Genomic DNA, 18,769 nt, shown 5'->3' on the forward strand with positions numbered 1-18,769 from the left:
GCTACCTATTAGTCTCCGAATCCGCTTCAAGGTGCTGGTCACTACCTATAAAGCCCTACATGGCATCGGACCTGGGTACCTGAGAGACCGCCTCCTGCCGATTACCTCTCTCAGACCAATTAGATCACACAGGTTGGGTCTCCTCCGGATTCCATCTGCCAACCAATGTCGGCTGGCGACTCCCCGGGGGAGAGCCTTCTCTGTTGCAGCTCCGGCCCTCTGGAACGAGCTCCCTGTTGAGATCCGGATCCTTTCTACCCTCCCGGCCTTCCGCAAAGCCACCAAGTCCTGGCTGTTCCAGCAGGCTGGGGGAGCTGAGAAGCATCTACCTCCATAGAAATTGTGAATGTTGGTTTTGTTTTTAATATGTTGTCTTTGTCTTGTTCCCCCCTTTCCCTTGTCTTTTGTGAGCCGCCCGGAGTCCTCCGGGAGTGGGCGGCATACAAGACAAACAAACAAACAAACAAACAAATAAATAAATAAATAAATTATGTTTTTAATATCTAATGCTATAAAGACCGGCTTAAAAATAGCATGAAGAATTTTTTATTTTTATAAAGAATTTTTTTTGTTAAGTTTTATAACAGAACGCTACAGTTGATTGTTTTCAGAACATGAAAGAGACTAAATTTAGTTTTGAACCTTATGAAAACATTATTTAAATACCACCACAATAAAAAGCTCAGAAAAGTCAAGACTACATCCCCCAACACCTTGGTATAATCCTGAAAATGTTGTCAAAAAGGAGGTTTAAATGAATTTGCCCATTTGTAAAAAAAGCAATTCAACATTTTGAAGGTAGAAAGCTGAAATCACGAAACAATAGCGTATCACATATGATAAAGTCAGAATCTTTCTGAGATCTTTTTCATAATTCATAACTTCATCAAACATTGGACGCTCTGTGTCAATCGTCCTAACATGGTCAAATAGAAAAGAAAGACTCTCAAATCCATTGTTAGAGAAAGTACACTTCACTAAAGCCAAGTGGTTACAAAGATGTAAAGTAGGATCTGAGATTTTCACATCCAAAGCATAACCTTCCCCCATTGTTATCTCTAGGTCTCCAATTGGATTCAGAGAAATTGATTGGATAACAGTCCCTGCCTTCGCAGGCTGGATGGTGCTGCATTCCACAGTGTGACCTTGGAACTGCCAGCAACTCTCACGGGACAGCAAGATGCTTAGTTTTGATTCCTCTTTCCCTGATCCAACCCCGCAGTTCCTTCTCCCCACTGCATATAGCAGAATGGCAGCAAGCAAAGCATGGCATAGTGAGATGGCAGTTCTGACACTGCTGATACAACAAAATACAGAAATCATTCAAATAATTATTCAACTGTTTTTCACACTTCCTACATTATTCAAGCATAGTCAAACTTGTAGAATCAGGTTGGTACCTATAGCATTAATTTTTAAAAAAAACTACATATAGCTCTTAAGAGCATCAGTCCATTAAATTTGAAAAAAAGTATTTAAATGGCAGTTCACATAATATCCACTTTGGTAGTGAATGCTATGAATGGATGATTAAAAAAACTCAGAGATTCATAAATATGTGTATAATACTTTTTTTTGTTTCAGTCCAGTATTTGTTTTGACAAGAACAAATTTCAGAAACAAGGAAAAATATCCTCAACTTACATACCTGATAAAAAATAACCTGCTTTGATGCAGAATCTTGCAATTTATGATATCCATTATCTTTTGATTCCCAAGTATCTTTTTATTCAGCATATTTAAAGAAGCATTTATTTCTTATGAGTTTATTATGTTTGAAGGTATTAATTACCAACTGCCTTCCTGTCCAGAACCATCAAATTGCTGCTAATTTAGTCTTCCTCCCATGAACTAGCTGCAATCTAATCTTTGGTAAGATTGGTTTTCCAATACCATTACCTTCTCTTTTAGATAAATATATTTTCAAGCTACAGTACTAGTGTTAGTTAAAATATCATCTGACCACTCTTCCATTATAATTGGCTATATTTCTCCCTTTTCAAACCTAAAAAATGAGTCACAGATTCTTGTATTATGCAATATAGATTTGTTTAATATAACTTTGACCTCACATATTGCGTGCACGTAATCACTGTCATAAATTAGGCACGGTTTAAATTTTTCTTGGGAGGATGGGAGACAAGCTTGAAAATATATATATTTGTTTATGTTTGAAGAAACTTATCCTAAATAGCCAATTTGGTATAGTGATTTAAGAATCAGGCTAGAAATTGGAGGACCATGAATTCTAGTCCCCACCTAGGGTATAAAGCCAGTTGGGTGACACTTTGTCTCAAACCTAGAAAGGAGCAATGGCAAACCACTTTTCCAAGAAAACTGCAGGGTCCTGTCCAGGCAGTCTCTGAGAATCAATCAGACACAATTAAATGAAAAAAAAAGTTTTTCCATGATATTTGATCCCAGAAATAATTTAACAAACTTTGGACTACTATAACATGTGATTTCCCAATATATTTCATTGTCCTCATGTAAATTTAGTACATAGGTACAAATGCCTTAATCTGAACAGAAGATAGCAAAACAGACAGACCCCAAGTCAGCAAAGGAATGAGACAACTAGATTGGAAAATGAATGTGGTTTTGAGAATGTGTTGAGAATTGAAAATGCAAATGACGCAGAAATTCTGTTAATGAAAGTCAAGGAGCCCAGTGAAATATGGAATTAAAAGTAAATATAAAGAATTGCTACTGAATATAAAATTATGTTATATAATAATAAATATAAACTATTTATATTTATATGAAAATATAAAACTAATTGCAACTGAACTGATGGATAGCTCCTGCCTTTTAGAATTGACTATGAACAATATAGGGAGAAGCAATCAATAAATATTCCACACACTAGTACTTGCTAGAATAGAAATGAAGGCCTGGGAAAAAAATATTAAAATGTCAGGATGTGTCAATACCTACAAAGATCAGATTCATTCAATGGTTTTCCCCATGTCAGTCTATGGAAGTGAAAGTTGGACTGTGAAGAAGCAGAGAGTATTGCCACTTTTGAACTTTGTTGTTGGAAAAATTTCTGAGAATATCACATTAGGATGTGATTTTCCTGCAGAAGTTACTATGATTAAGAAGTTTCATAGGACAGCATATTCAATAATGTGCTCCGATCAATTTCAACTAGCTGAACAAATTTAATGGGTTATGAAAAATTCCCTATATCTTTACAAATTAACAGCTTCCAAATTTGGTATGAACTGTGAAGAGAAAGGTCATTCCTGTATATTGATTACCCGGGCATTATCCTAGTCCCCTCTCACAATTTTCTAAATAGCAAAATAGTTTGGAGATGGATTCAGGGCTTCAGCATTCATGGCAAGGCATATTCAAAGTCTCTGAGGGCATGTGAAGGTTGCCCATGTGTGGTCTAAATCCTGCCTACCTTTTCCTGGTAGAGAAGAGAAGAAAATGTTGCCTTTTTGCAAATTGGAATTATTGTTCCAGAAAATCAAAAACCTGAAAGGTAAAATGAATAACCAGTAATATTAACACTACAAAGAAAAGGATCTACAGTACTGAGGGTAGGTACATTATTTCCCCTGAAAACAGTTCTGAATGTTTCTTCTTACTGAAAGAGGGCAAATTATGAAATCCAGAGCTGGAGACGTATTTTATTCCTGCAACTGCAAATTAAATGCTACAGTTAGATACTGAATATAGCAGTGTCTCAATACTGTGCCTCAAAACTAAAAATGTAGAATTGCCTATTATAAACTCTTTAGCTTCTAAAAATGAAGTAACTAAAACCCTCATACAAATGCAACAGAATTATAGGCTACTACACACCACTAATATAGTGTTTAGTACTTGAATGTGTGTGATTACTGTAGAAAAGCTAATGGATGATCACATCAAATTCTTTCCCTCAACTTACAGATCAAAAACTTGCCCGCTCAGCTACATTCTTCTTTGAACAGCCACCGTTACCCTGGTAACCCTATGCTGCTGACACAGGCAGCTGGTCCATTTAAAGTCAGCCAAAACTGGCAATTGAAATGCTTGTTCAATCGGTTGAGAATAGATTCTCTAATTTTCAAGTACTGCTTGCCTCTAGTTTTCAGATTTTTTTCAAGATTAAATCTTTTTAATTTGAAAGTATTTCAACTTTGTTATACACACACTCTTCCTTTCTAGCAATACGAATACATTAAAAATTTAGATATGTATGTGTCTACAACTTGTGGTTTAGCTTAAGGACATAATGGAGACAAAAGAAGCATTTTAATTAGTACATATAACAGCATATATCAGAGATTCTTGTGTATTCATTTTGCATCTGTAGTACAGAATATTGTAAACATAATGCAATATAATGTAGTGTAATAACTGTAATAATTTTTAAATATTAATAGAAACCTTCAAATCACCTCAAATAACTCGAGTGTATAAATTTCCAAAAGCTAAGATTCTTTCCCTTCCCCCCTCAAAAAAATTACTAGTAAAAGTACATTTTAGTTCTACGCTTCAAATATTTTCCAATGTTCAAGGAATTGTATCTCTGGCTCAATAATTCTCTTCTACCTATCTGACACACATAAAAGAAAAATGCAAGGCCATTCACTTCCAGGTGTAGAACCCATCTCTTTTATCAACAGTTCTCCAAGCTGCTATCATCCTATTATTTATTACTGTATATGGAAGGCCTATTGCTGAGGTAAGCAAAGATATAGAGTCAAAGGCACTCTGCTGATTAAAAAGTGATAGAAGTCCTCAGGAAGATTTTACTAAAATGTTTTGCCACCTGGAAAATGTACTGCCATCAGAATGCCACCTGGAAAATATGGACTGTGGAAAATGCTATCTGCCATTTGGAAAATGCCACCTGGAAAAAATTTAACAGACATTTATCATCTGGAAAAGAAACAAAAGAAATGTACCTAACTCGCTTATCAAAATTGGCATTGCCAAATTTTAATTTCTAACTATTTGCTTTATTTAATACGTAACAGTTGCATACTTAATTTCACTTCCAATAACCTATAAGGAATGCAAGTCAAAATAATCTGAACTCTATTGAGGCTGTTCTGTATACGTATTGGCCTAGAAGACCTCTAAGGTCCCTTCCAGCCCTGTTTCTTTAAAAAAAATTGTACAGCAACAGTGTGTGTCGTGTAAGTAAGGACCCAATTTTTCAAATGAAAATGGGCAACTTGTCTCATGGTTTCATCATTCATTAACTTTTGCTCACTTTCTAGCACATCCAATGTTTCTGAAATAGAGAAAAGCTTGCCCTCCCACTCAGAGGCTGGCTGGAAAAGGAAAGGTCCATCCCAAAATGGATCTCAATACATCTTTTTCAACCAGTCCCCAGGAACCAGAGGAAGCCCTGTAGCGACTTTCCTACTGACTTTCTGTAGGAGGAGTGGCAGAGCCAAGGCAAAGAACGAAAAAGATTCTAGGAGTCTGCTAGAATCATTATATAATATACAAAAAGCCATAAATTAGTTAAGTCCAACCTTCTCTTGATGGCCATTGACCCTTATCTAACCATAACCAAGTGCTGACTGAAGATTCCTGTGCTTAGTCTTTTAATAATAAAGCAGTTAAATTGAACCTTCATTTGTGGACCTGGTCTTTCGGGCCTGACACTTTCTGAGGAAACCAGCAAGGAAGATTGCAAATGATGATTACATGCACAGACTTTGCAAAAGCTTTTGTACTGTTGTACAAAAGCACTTTTGTTAGGCGCTGCTCCTATTTGACATACAGCGTTGTGGTTGTAGTGGCCCGGCTTAGAAGTAGACTAAAAATGGCAGAAGTATGGACCAATTTAAGATTGGATCACGGCTGTCCCAACGCTTTTGGGTTCTTCCCAGGGGCAACCAAGATGGCAAGAGAGCAAACCAAGAACATGAGCAGTAGAGGGACAGAGACTCATTCTAAGGCAAGCCGGGGGGGGGGGGGGAGTGTGCCACAACAACACAGTGTGTCAATTAGGAGCAGTGCCTAATAAAAGTGCTTTTGTACAACAGTTTTGCAAAGTCTCTGCATATTTGGTGATTACATGATCGCCGAGGGCTTGGCAACCCATCATGTGCAAACAGGTTGTCAAGAGTCCAGATTGCAACAATTATATGACTATAGAGCTGCTGCAATGGCTCAGTTTAGGCAGCAGGTAATAAGTCCCTTCATTCAGCACCATTGTAATTTCATAACTTGAGGACTACAGTGCTTAAACTTTGTTTTGCATTGCAAAACAAAAAGATTAAAGATATTTAATCAACATACTGCCTGTCAGCCTGTTTTGGTTACTTGCTTATGGCTGCTTTGCTACAAATGCTTACTATAGGCTGCCATAGGAACGGGGGAGGGGGGCATGGTATTGGGGAAGGGAATAATATTGTACTGGAGGAGTCTTGTTCTCACCATCTTCTGCGCATGCTGGTGGCTGATGTTTGGACTTGGTCAAGGACAAACGTCTCACATACCAACTTGATGAGGCTATTTGAAGATGCACCCCACATGACATCTTAGGGAGTTGCAGATTGGACACTGGGTTGGGGAATTGGGGGGAGGGTGCTGGGTAAACGTTTGATATGTATATGTTTCCGCCTTTCTGGCTCAGATCTTGCTTTCCTTTTAGCTGCTTTCACTTCATATCTAGTAAAAATACTTTATCTCTATTAACATGGAGTTGAGGTTTTTCTTTCTTGGATGTTGAAGGAGGCATGCCTGACATTAAGCAAGATCTCACTTCGCACCCATCCCGGAGTTAAAAGCTTCCATGGGGGAGCACCCAAATGTCTAACCCCTGCAACAAGCAGGAGAAGAGAATGGCAAGGGTCACAACCAGCCAAAAACCAGAAGATGACTGGCAGACAGCAGAAAGAGAGGATCTCATGATGACCCATGCTTTACACCTTCTTCAGGAGGCTTGGGAACAACAGTGCACCCGTGTAAATCTCACTGAAAGGGAGAGTGGATTAGCCGAGCAGGCGGAGGGAGGAGCAGAAGACCTGGTTAGCCCTGAAACATCCCTGGGAACAGCTCCCAGAGCTGGTCAAGAGGGAGGGCCCCCAGCCACAGCCACAGCAGTTCGAGCTCCCCCGAGGGGGGAAAACCCCCAAAGTCACCAAATGCCTCAGATTCGTCCACTTGGAGGGAACTACAGAGGAGATCCCAAAGAACTGAGGGGGGGGGGTACTGAAAGTTTGGGATTACATGCAAGAGTATGGGGAAGTTTTCTCATCGGAAGTTGCCAAAGTGAGAAGTGTTACAATGGCTTTGGGAGGCAAAGCGGCTACCTGGATGATACCCTTGCGTAATGATTCCCCCCTGCTGAAGGATTACAAGGAGTTTATGATTGCCCTGAGGAAACATTTTGATGATACCCTCCTAAATCAAAAGGTGAAATGCAGGATGAAACCCTTAACCCAGGAGGGGAGGCCTGAGGTTGAGTACACACAGGAGTTTTGTGAGCTGTTTGTGCATATGCTGACCCCAGCTGGTGGGGAGGAACCTGGCTGGCAGCTAGGGAGATGCTCTGAAGCTGCCCTGGAAGCATGGAAGGTGCTAATGCCCTTCATCCAGGCCAGGAGGAGAAGGAACCCTCCTCTTCCACGGGAGAAAGTGAAAATGATTCAGATGATGACCACTCGGTGAGTCCCTGATCGGGCCCCATGACAATCCCAGTAGAATTAAAAGTGCCATCAACTGGAGCCCAGGGGAAGATGCTGGCCCTTTTAGACTCTAGATGCACCCGATGTGTAATCAGCCCAGAGGTGGTGGAGAAAATGGGTTAAAGACTGAGGACTTTGAAATTGCCCATTGCCTTTTGCCACTTGGATGGGTCAATCGCTGGGAGTACCCCTGCCCATTTTGTAACTGAACCAATAGAAATGTGGATGGATTGATTTTTTTTGCAGTTCTGCTGGTGTTATTTCAGGAAGCTGCAATTTCTTTATGTGTCTTGGAGATGATACCAAGTGCCCGGATGACAATGGGTATCACTGTTACATGTTTCATCCATAGCCATGTAGTTTCGATGGCCAGGTCGCAATATTTCATTATTTTTTCTAGTTCTTTTTCTTCGACTCTGACATCTCCTGATACAGCGATATCAATAAACTGTATGCTTCGGCCCTCTATAACTGTGATATCTGGCATGTTGTGTTCCAAATGACGATCCGTCTGTATTCGAAACTCCCACAAGATCTTCACCTTCTCATTTTTGGTAACTTTTTCCACTTTGTGCTCTCATGACTTTTTGGATACAGGTAAATCATATTTTTTACATAATGACCTTTGTTGTTGTTGTTGTTGTTGTTGTTATTATTACTATTACTATTATGTTAATCTTTGGTGAGATTCACAGCCTTTGGGGCTGGTTGGTAGCTCAATAGCTCGAGTCCTAACAAAGGACCTAGGAACTGATAAGGTAATGTTGGGGGATATAAGCTGTTCCAAGTAGGGTGGTTTTTTGTAGAGTCAGAATGTTCAAGTCCAATAAATTTAGAATTTCCAAATAGCGAGGTAGCCCTTTAGGTATTACTCCAAGGGCTCCAATTACAATTGGGACAACACTTGATTTCTTTTTCCACATTATTCCACATTATTCTTGTTGTTGTTATTGTTAAAATGTCATGTGTGGTGTGTTTGTGTGTTTACGTATGTGTATGTGTATGTGTATGTGTATGAAATTTTAACAAGATAAAAGCAATACAAATATTAAAAAATAAAAAAGTAAAGAATGGTGAATAAGTAACAAAATAGAAAACTAAACTAAAAGAAAGATAAAGAGAAGCAGCTTCCAGTCTTTTTGACAACAGTATATAAGTGCATTTATATTTTACTCTCTTTCTCTAAGGTTACATCATAACTTCCTTCTTCCATAATTCTTGATACGGTATCAGAAGGCTGACCTGGCATGTATTACCAAAACCTGTCGGGGAGAGGAGGGAAAGGTTCCCCTTTCTGAGATATCTCCATCTGGTTTCTAAATGTGGCACCAGCCAAGACCCCAGAGTAGGGGAAGTGGGATGGAAGTAGTCATCTGAGACTGTTGAGAGACTTGATTGTTGGGCATGAGACCTTATTTGTTACGTTGGGCTCTAAGAGAGATCCATTGGGATTGTTGCTATTGTACCCACCTCTCTATTGTATAGCAACCTTTCTGCCTCAGCTTCTTGACTTCGTGTTTAGATTGTGGTAGAATCCCTCAGGCTTATGATCTTGGGGAACTTTGTGTTGTATTCTCTGGACTGAGATCAGAGATAGTGTGAGAATTAATAGCTACCATGATAGCCATGGGCCTCTTCCAAATCATTGAGGGCCTGACGCATAATAGTGGGTCATACTTCTGACCAGCAGTGGCATAGTATTTTGAATTTGGGAGGTATATTTTTTCTCCCAACATGGTGAGATCATTTCCTGGTAAAATACCGATTCTCTAGTGCCACGCTCCTCTGCAGTAATTTGCCCAGATGAAATTCACTGGGTTCCAGAGGGAGCTTGGGGTTGTTCAGAGTCTACTACTTGGTTTGGTGGAGCATTGATGCCTGCCTGAAATTGGAGAGCTATTGTGATTTTGGACTGGTTCACACCTGAGCATCCTCTCCGCATCCTTGGATCTCAGAACTTTCCTTAGTATACAGAGGAGTTAATGGAGTTAAAGAGGGTAAGAGATGCCTATACAACCACTGGCAACTAACAAAAGAGGGAAGATAACTGAACAAGCTACAGCACAATTAAATCTATCTTGTGGTAGTAAGGGTACTGAAATATAATTATTTCTCCATCCTTAGCGCATTCTCAAATAGCTATCCAGTGGCTCTGTTTCAGGTGACCCAGAACCTTCTTGGAAGGAATAATTGTGGGGTTCATCTTCAGAATCACTGTGAGAAATGTATTGAACATCTGTAAGATACAATTGCTCAGACTCACTCTGAGTTGGACTGCAGCCTTGATGCAGGGCCAGTGGAGACTATAGAGCTACACAATTATTTGGGAGGAGTTCAATTCCATTACATCTTAGGCAGTGGACAGGCTGTAGCTTGTACTGTTATTTTGGCCACTTCCGTGTTAAATTTGTGCCCCTCCTAGTCAAAGCTCCCTAAAATGAATGCATGATTGGAATCAGATTACCAGAGGGAATCTTTTCTCTCAGTGGCTTCTACCCATCTAATCCAGTCAGGCAATATAGGCGTGATCCAGGTCCCATCCGTCAAGGAGTATTAGCTGATGAGACACAGAAAACATGCCTTCTTTGCAATAGTAACTGCCCTCAGGAAAATCCTCTCACCCAAGATTAGAATGGCCTCAACCTTGTTGGCCTGTTGGAAGACATTGAACATCTAGTTATTTGCCCAGGCTTGGTGCCCAGAGTATGTAAGAAGGGCCCTGTTTCCTAGTTATGCTTAGATCTACAGACTATAATATTTCTTGCCTGTTGGATGCATTTAATTTTTAATTGATTTTATGATTATTTCCTGCCCAGAATCACTTGTTTGAGATGTAAGAATATATGGGCAGGTGGCCATATAAGTTAAATAAATAATCTGTGTTTTAATGAAGCTAAATTTCAATATTGCCTTTTAAATTTTGCTATTGCCATACAATTTTACCCTCCCTCTTATACATAAATAATATAAGAAAAAAGCTTTGTCATAGTTGATTCCGGTTTATATGCAAGTCTGTTTATAAACAGGAATCATATAAAAATGTTGAAAGCAATTTCCACTATTGCACTAATTGTGCTCACATTAATTCCTAAATCCTTATTCAATTGCTTGCTTTGTCAGTCAAATTAACTAGATAATTATCTTTCCTCTCCACTCCCAACTCTGCAGGGGTCTTTTTCAGCTTCTCTGTTTAAACCCTTGATTATCTCAGTCATGTGAAAAGCTAACTCTATATTAGACAAACAAGAAACAACTTGACTTGAACAAATACTACCCTTGGTACCCTGCACTAAATATAACCTAAGTAGTAAAAAAAAACCTAAGATTTTGTATACTAAGTCAAACAAATGACTTAGGGGGGTGTACTCCTAGTAAGTTTCTGTTGCACAAAAAGTGAAAGATTCCTGGAGTTGAGCTTACCTCCTTTTTTACTACATGAAGAGTTTCTCAATAGATTTCTTCGCCAAAAATACAATAATTACTTCCCATTTTGTTTTGTTTGTCTAATCTACCTCCCTGGCTTTCCTGATATTCTTCATGGATTTAATTTGCTAAATTGCTCATGTGAAGATTTGTGGCTTAGATTGATTTTTGTAGTTTGACTATTTGTCATTTTCTATTTTCTATTTATTTATTTTAATTAATAACAAAAGAGCAATAAAAACAATGGTGATAGTGATTTATTGTCAAAAAAGAGGAAATTATTATGACATATCATATTATGGGTTTTTGATGTATTTTTTCCACTGCTTTTCTTGGAGCATGATATATGCGGACTTTTCCTTTCTGACAATATATGCATCATTATCACTGTAGTATCATATTTTTTCCTTGTCCACTTAATGAGAAAATATATGAATTGTTGCATTTTCTCTGGGTTCAATCTCTACTTAGCCATGAGCATGACAAAGTGACTCAGGAAAAATCATATCCCCATCATATCTAAGAATGTTTGGAGAATAAAATGATGGTGTAAAGTAGGCCTTATTAGAGGAGACACATGATAATAGTGCATACAAGTTGTAATGTAGGCAAAATATGACCGGTAAATACCAGTTTTTAAATTATGGTTTCATAGCATTGTGTAATAGTGGTGAACTAAATAATGTCATAGACTCTGAACACTGACACAGTAAGAAAACTGAGAGGTGGAAGAGACTGGCTTATAGACTTATGTATTTATTTGGTTGAACTATGGAGCTTTCGTTTTATCAGTTGATTAGTGTTAGGAAACTTGTGCCATTCAAAACTCTGATTTTGAAAAAGGAATAGCTGTTCTGTAAATTCTAACAAAATCAATTCATATAATAAAGTCCCTTATCCTACAAAATCTTATACATCTGTTGTCCATGAGTTATATATAGTTTTAATCTCTGTAATTCCTTGAGACCATATCTCATGGTTGTACTAGCTACCCAATGATAGAAGATATATTGTGTGGATGGATTGCAGAGGTTAGCTTGGTGCAATATACACAATAGTAAAAAATATAAACAATATACTATTAAAAATCTCCTGTCTAGAAACTTTTAACTGATCAAAATGATGCATCATAGGACAAAACCTTGTCAGCTAAGGTATCCTAAATGAGCTAACTTACAGAATGCTGGGACCCTTCTCTCCTGAGAATGAAATTTAGGGAAGTTGTGGCAACTTCAGCGCTAGTGGATTGCTGTACTGCAGGCTTCATGTTGTCCTCATTTTCAACATTCTTGGACAGTTTCTGGACACTTGCACAATCCCTTTTCCTCCTCCCCCCCTCCCAGCAGCAGCCACTTACCTGCCTGCTGGGAGGTGGAGGAAGGTTTCCAATACTAATTCAGCTTCCCACAAGGAAATTCAATGGGGAAACTAATAGAAAGTTGGAAGTTGCTACTATTCCCATTGATTTTTTGCCTGTCCTTGGTCATTCTGTTGTTGTTGTTGTTGTTGTTGTTGTTGTTGTTGTTAAGGAAATATTTCTGAATTGATGACTGACTGGGCTTGCCAACAGCTATAATTAATGCATAATTAAGAAATGACCTGCTAGTGTGAAATGAAAAATAAGAGAAATACAGATCACACATCCAACAGAATAATGCGACATGTGAAATAATTTTGGCTTGTTCATGCAATTTCTTCCTTTTACCACACAAATCCTATATTAGATATGATTTCCATTTCCTGTGAGCTATGAAACTATGTTTATCAACTTCATTATAGCTTAGAATATTAAAACAACTGCAGATTCATAGAAATTATCTATAATTTTTCAAGGATAATAAATAAAGCTTCAACCAACCAACAGCTAAATCTTTTTGTGCTCTAGGGTAAATTCATTGGATTCTCCAGTGATAGAAAACATCTCAGATAGAAAACATCCCATTAAGTGTCCATAATACCCATTAAATCATGAATGCTAGGAGCCAAAGTTCTGATTCTTCACTGACTTATTTATGGTTCTGATAAATCCACTCAGCTTGTCCTAAACTGCTAACCTTATGTTCCTAATTTGGATAAAACAGGAAGCTATGATTGATTGATTAATTGATGTTTCTGGTTAATTGGACTTATCACAAAGAGAAATTGCATATGTAGGCAAAAGGCTACATATTCAGGCAAGAATCTTCCATATGTGCTGAATCAGCTCAATGGTACCATTAATGCATCAGACAGTCTGTTGTACTAAGTGAATAAATTTATCTTGGTGTCTGTTTCAAATTCTTTATGCAGTGTGCTCTCTCCCCAATCATTGTTCTAGTGTGTTTTTTGTTTTTTATTCAGAAAATTCTCCAGTTTTTACTTAATGATTTTATCTATATAGTTTTCTCATATTGCTGAAAGGAATGAGAAATGGTTCCATCTTAACTCTTTCATTTACATTTTATTGAACATTCCACTTTTCTGTCCTATGTTTTCCTTTCCTTTTCAGTTTATTCCATAGTGATTTTTATACTAACAATTAGGAGTTTGAAGAATTATTTGTACTGTTGAAGATCTGGGGCAAGAAAAAGGCCTTTGTTTTAGAAACCTATATTAACTAAAATTGTCTATCTTACAATTATTTAAAATATACACTTAACATTTCTTAATATTCATTCAATTGAAAGTCTATTATTTGCCTGTGTAGAAAAAAATTAAAATAATATAACTCAAAGTAAATTTAATTTCTAGTATGTACTCACCACTCGATCTTGATAGACTGGGCTAGTAACAATAAAATATTCAGTCTAACAGAGAAAAGATACATGTGCATGAATGATGGGAGATGAAAGAACATATTTAGTACTGCAAAATAATTATAGAGAGGTAAACCTTAACAATGCAGTGCAATGTCTGTTTACTTTCAAGTAATCCTTCTGAATCCAGGAAGTTCATTCACTTGAAAATATGTTTAGAATGGACTTTTAGAGTTCTTAATTGACCATGCATATATGGTAGCTTTTGATTAAGATGTCATTTTGTATATTGCTGGGGGCTCATTAGAAATTTTAAAATGCTTAGTGGGATCTCACATAATATGCAATATTTTGTATTTAATAAAATGGCTGTTATGAAAATAGTAAGTTGTAAATCTATTTAATAAAGAGTAGGCTGGAAGTGATGCTCTTTAATACCTTTTTTTCTCGATGGGATTTTTTTTAAACAATTACTGATTATTTTTATAAAGCATTCTTTTTCTAATAAAGCATTAGATTGTAGTGTTATATTGAGATTATTCAGCAGAAATTGGTATAAAAAGATCTTTAACCCTTACATACCCAAAACTACTCATCTCAGGGAGAATTTAAACCTCAAGTACTCACATGAAAAAGAAAGTACATCTTCTTAACAACTTGAAGTTCTAATGATTTTACATATCAGGACATACTAAAAATCATTGGTTGTTTGCATTTCTTAAAAATAGGTAAATATAACCTTATACAAATAACAACACCTGATGTTATGTGTTACACCATGTCATCATTTATTTTTTTTTTAAAAAAGAAAGCCAAATGGAGAACCCATGTATGAACAACTATGTACACCCTTATTGCTTCCATGGGTATGAAGAGGCTAAATAGCAACCAGGTGCTGCTAATCAAATGCCCTTAATCAATTGATGAGTAGCAATTGTGACTACCTCTATAAAAGCTAAAGTTTTAAGAGTTTCCTGGTCTCCAGCATTAAGTGTATGTTAACACAATGCCAAATAGGAAAGATATCAGCAATGATTTTAGAGAAGCAATTGTTGCTGCCCCATCAGTCTGGACCATTTCCAAACAGTCCATCATTCTATAGTAAGGAACACCATTTCCCAAGTGGAAAACATTCAAGATAGTTGCCAATCTTCCCAGGAGTGGAGGTCCCAGCAAATTCACCCCAAGGTCAGATTGCAATGCCCAGAGCAATTGTTACAGGATCAATGGCATTGTATTAGAACAGGGGTGTCAAACTTGTGGCGTCACATCATCAAGTGACGTATTGTGATTTTTTCCCTCTTCGCTAAACTGGGGTTGGGCGTGGCCAGCATGTGACACATCCAGCCCATGGGTTGCAAGTTTGACACCCCTGTATTAGAATCTTGCAACATTCCTGGAAAGTAAATTTATTACCATGTTTCCCCCAAAATAAGACATACCCTGCTAATAAGCCCAATCGGTCTTTTCAGAGCATGCGGCATAAGCCTTCCCCCCAAAAATAAGCCCGCCCCAACTATTTAAGCGCATGCGCAACTGGTCCCCACCATTACCACTGTACCACCTACCGGTACAGCGTGCGGGGCAAAAAGAGGGCTTGCCGCAAAAAGAGTGGCAGACGAAGCAAAGTGCTTCCACCTCCCGCCCTTCTCTCCCATGCAAAAAGAGCCCACCGCAAAAACAGCAGCAGGCCAGCAATGTGATCACCCCCTCCCACCTGTTCCTTCTTGCGCAAAAAAACACCACCCATCCCAATGGTAAAGGCAACCTGTCTGGTTCCCTTCCCCACCATCCCTTTAGCGAGGGATGGCAGGTGGGGGGGAGAAGCAAGGCACGCCTCTTACTTTTCCAGGTCCATTGCGTTCCTTGCCCTTTCACTCATTGAATCCCCTTGTAAAAAAAAAACCTCTTGAGTTCAACGGCGAGGAATGCAACGGACCTGGAAAGGTAAGAGACATGCCTCGCTTCTCCCCCCCCCCACCTGCCACCCCTCACTAAAGGGCCACGGGGATAGGAAACCAGGCAGGCTGCCTTTATCATCGGGGCAAGGTGGTGTTGTTGGGCCACAAGGCGTGCCTCTTACCTTTCCAGCTCCATCGTGTTCCTCGCCCTTTCGGCCATTGAATCCCCTTGTAAAAAAAACCTTTTTTTATAAGGGGATTCAATGGGCGAAAGGGCGAGAATGCAATGGACCTCCCTCCCCCCCACCTGCCACCCTTCGCTACAGGGATGGCAGGGAAGGGGACCAGACAGGTTATCTTTACCATTGGGGCAAGGTGGGCAGTGTTGGGCCGTGAGGCGCGGCTCTTACTCCATCACATTCTTCACCATTGTGTTCAGGGAAGCCCCTGGTAAAAAAAACCCTTCTCACGATTTCAAGAAGCTTGATTGAACTCGCGAGAAGGGGTTTTTTTACCAGCCGCTTTCCTGAGCACAATGGTGAGGAACGCAACGGAGCTGGAAAGGTAAAAGGTGCGCCTCGCTTCTCACCTGCCCCACAAAATAATAAGTTCTCCCCTATAATAAGCCCAAGGCCATATTTTGTGGGGCAAAAGAAAATAAGACTCTGTCTTATTTTCGGGGAAACACAATATTACCTGAGCTTCCCCTAGGAATATAAGATCAATTTCTGCCTATTACATAAAAGGCCAAGAAAGGTATGAAAACTTAAAGATGATAGTAGGCATTATTAACAGAGTTGGATGGGACTGTTCTGACCCAGCCTTAGCAGAAGCAAGAAACACTCCTTGTCACGGAAAAAAAACTCACTTTATTTACCTCTTGTGAATTAACTGCATTCAACCACTGAAAAGCCCAGGTAAAGTAATTAAATGTAGTAACAAACCTTATCAGTTACTTGTGATAATTGCAAGGCGGTGAGCTCCCAACTGAAAACCTGCAAATTAAGTTCTGGCAAGCAGTCTTTATGGCACGAAAACACAATGAACAAAATCTTCAGAAATACAAACTGTTGTCTCCTATGACAAATACTTCCCTTTCCTTCTATTTATTCCCCAGCCAGGGAGGTGCCATTCAGCATCCACGTGTGCTTTGCTTTCCGAGTCAACTCCTTGTCCTCCGTTGCTCACCTCTTCTAACTGCTCTGCGCAAACCTGCATCTCAAACAGACTCCTCACTCATATCAGCCTGCAGACTGCTGCCTCTCCGGTGGCTGGAAAATGCCAGACGGCCCTGGCTCTATCTCTGCATCGGACGCAGAGCATCCATCAGAGCCTTCCCCAGACTTATATTTGTATTTGTATTTATTTGTCTTGTATGCCGCCCACTCCCGAAGGACTCCGGGCGGCTCACAATAGACAAGGGAAGGGGGAAAACTAGACAAAGAAAACACTTTAAAAACAAAACCACAACATTCACAATTTGAACATTCACAAGACTCCAGAACTGGCCCAAGTTCCTCCCCAACCTCCTCATTGTCCGAGTCTGCTGCCAGCTCTGCTGGCAGCTGGCGGCCACAACAGGGACCTGGGAAGTCTTCTCGCTGCTCAGGTAGGAATCCCTATACCATTTTAGACAAATGGCTGTCTAATCTTAAAAACTTCCAGTGTAGGAGTACCCACAACTTCTGGAGGCAAGTTGTTCCACCAATTAATTGTTCTGTCAGAAAATTCCTTCTTAGTTCTAGGTTGGCTCTCTCCTGGATTAATTTTCCTCCATTGATTCTTATCCGGTATTCAGGACTTTGAAGAACAGATTGACCCCCTCTTGTTTGTGGCAGCCGCTTAGACATTGGAATACTGCTATCATGTCAACCCTAGTCCTTATTTTCATTAAACTAGACTCCAAATCTATGATCATATTATTTAGTTCACCGCTATTACACAATATTATGAAACATTGATTTAAAAATGGCTATTTGCCAAATTGTCATATTTTGATACATTACAGCTTGTAATGCACTATTACTTTGTTTCTCCTCTAATGAGGTCTACTTTATTCCACCATTTTATCCTTCAAACATTCTTAGATATGATGGGAACATGATTGTTCTTGAGTCATTTTATCATGCTCATGGCTAAGCAGAGATTGATTGTGTACCACCCATAGAAAATGCAACATTCTACCATTTCTTATGCTATAAATAGGATGGTCACACTGAATAAGATCAGAAAAGGCTTTTTCAAGAACAACGAGTCCATAAAAATCAATCATTTTTGAATATGATATAAAAAGTACAACAAATTATATTCCCAAATAATTAGCATGATGTAATCATAAATTGCCATCAGGTTAAATAAACAAACTACTGCTAAAGCAGTGGTGGGTTTCAAATTTTTTTAGAACCTATTCTGTAGATGTGGCCTGTTTTGTGGGAGTGGCTCAGCGGTCATGTGACTGGGTGGAAGTGGCTTTGCAGCCATGTGACTGGGGTGGGCATGGCCAACTTGACATCACTCATGCACACTCAGTCACATGACACCCCCCCAACCAAGCCATGCCCACGATGGCAAACCTTTTTGTGACTCCGATGAAGGGAAAAGGGGGGAAAGAGAGGGGAAAAACTCCGAAAAATAGACCGCTGAAGGATTTAGGGCTGAAATTGCACACTGGGGAAAGCAATTGGATTGATCAGAGAAGGGACAAGGAGGAATCCAGGAGAAAACTATCACACGCTGGAGAAAGCAATTGGGTTGATCGGAGAAGGCAGGACAGAGAGGAATCCAAGAGAAAACTATTACACGCTGTGTCAGCCTCCGCTTTGCTGCTGCTTCGGCTGCCATTGAAACGGGGAGGGGGGCATGGTATTTGGGAGGGGAATCATTGGTGTGCTGGAGGAAGATTCTAGATTTTGAACTGACCACCTTACGCGCATGTGGAGGAGGAGTGTTTCCTGCCAAGGCCAACGGCTCAGCATTCCATCCTGGTGATGCCTTTCGACGTTATCTCACACCTGACATTTGGGAGAATTATGATTGGACTGAATATGGGATGCCAAGGGGA

General features: G+C 39.3%; 1 protein-coding gene across 1 annotated transcript in view; it reads right to left on the minus strand.

Annotated features, from left to right (window-relative positions):
• The window catches only part of FRS2 (fibroblast growth factor receptor substrate 2), a 49,410-nt gene that overhangs the window by 22,071 nt on the left and 8,570 nt on the right, over positions 1-18,769 (minus strand). The window lies entirely within an intron of this gene.

The sequence above is a fragment of the Thamnophis sirtalis genome, unplaced genomic scaffold (assembly GCF_051295495.1).
Source record: "Thamnophis sirtalis isolate CommonGarterSnake01/CBP01778 unplaced genomic scaffold, rThaSir2_p1.2 scaffold_9, whole genome shotgun sequence".
Lineage (NCBI taxonomy): Eukaryota > Metazoa > Chordata > Lepidosauria > Squamata > Natricidae > Thamnophis > Thamnophis sirtalis.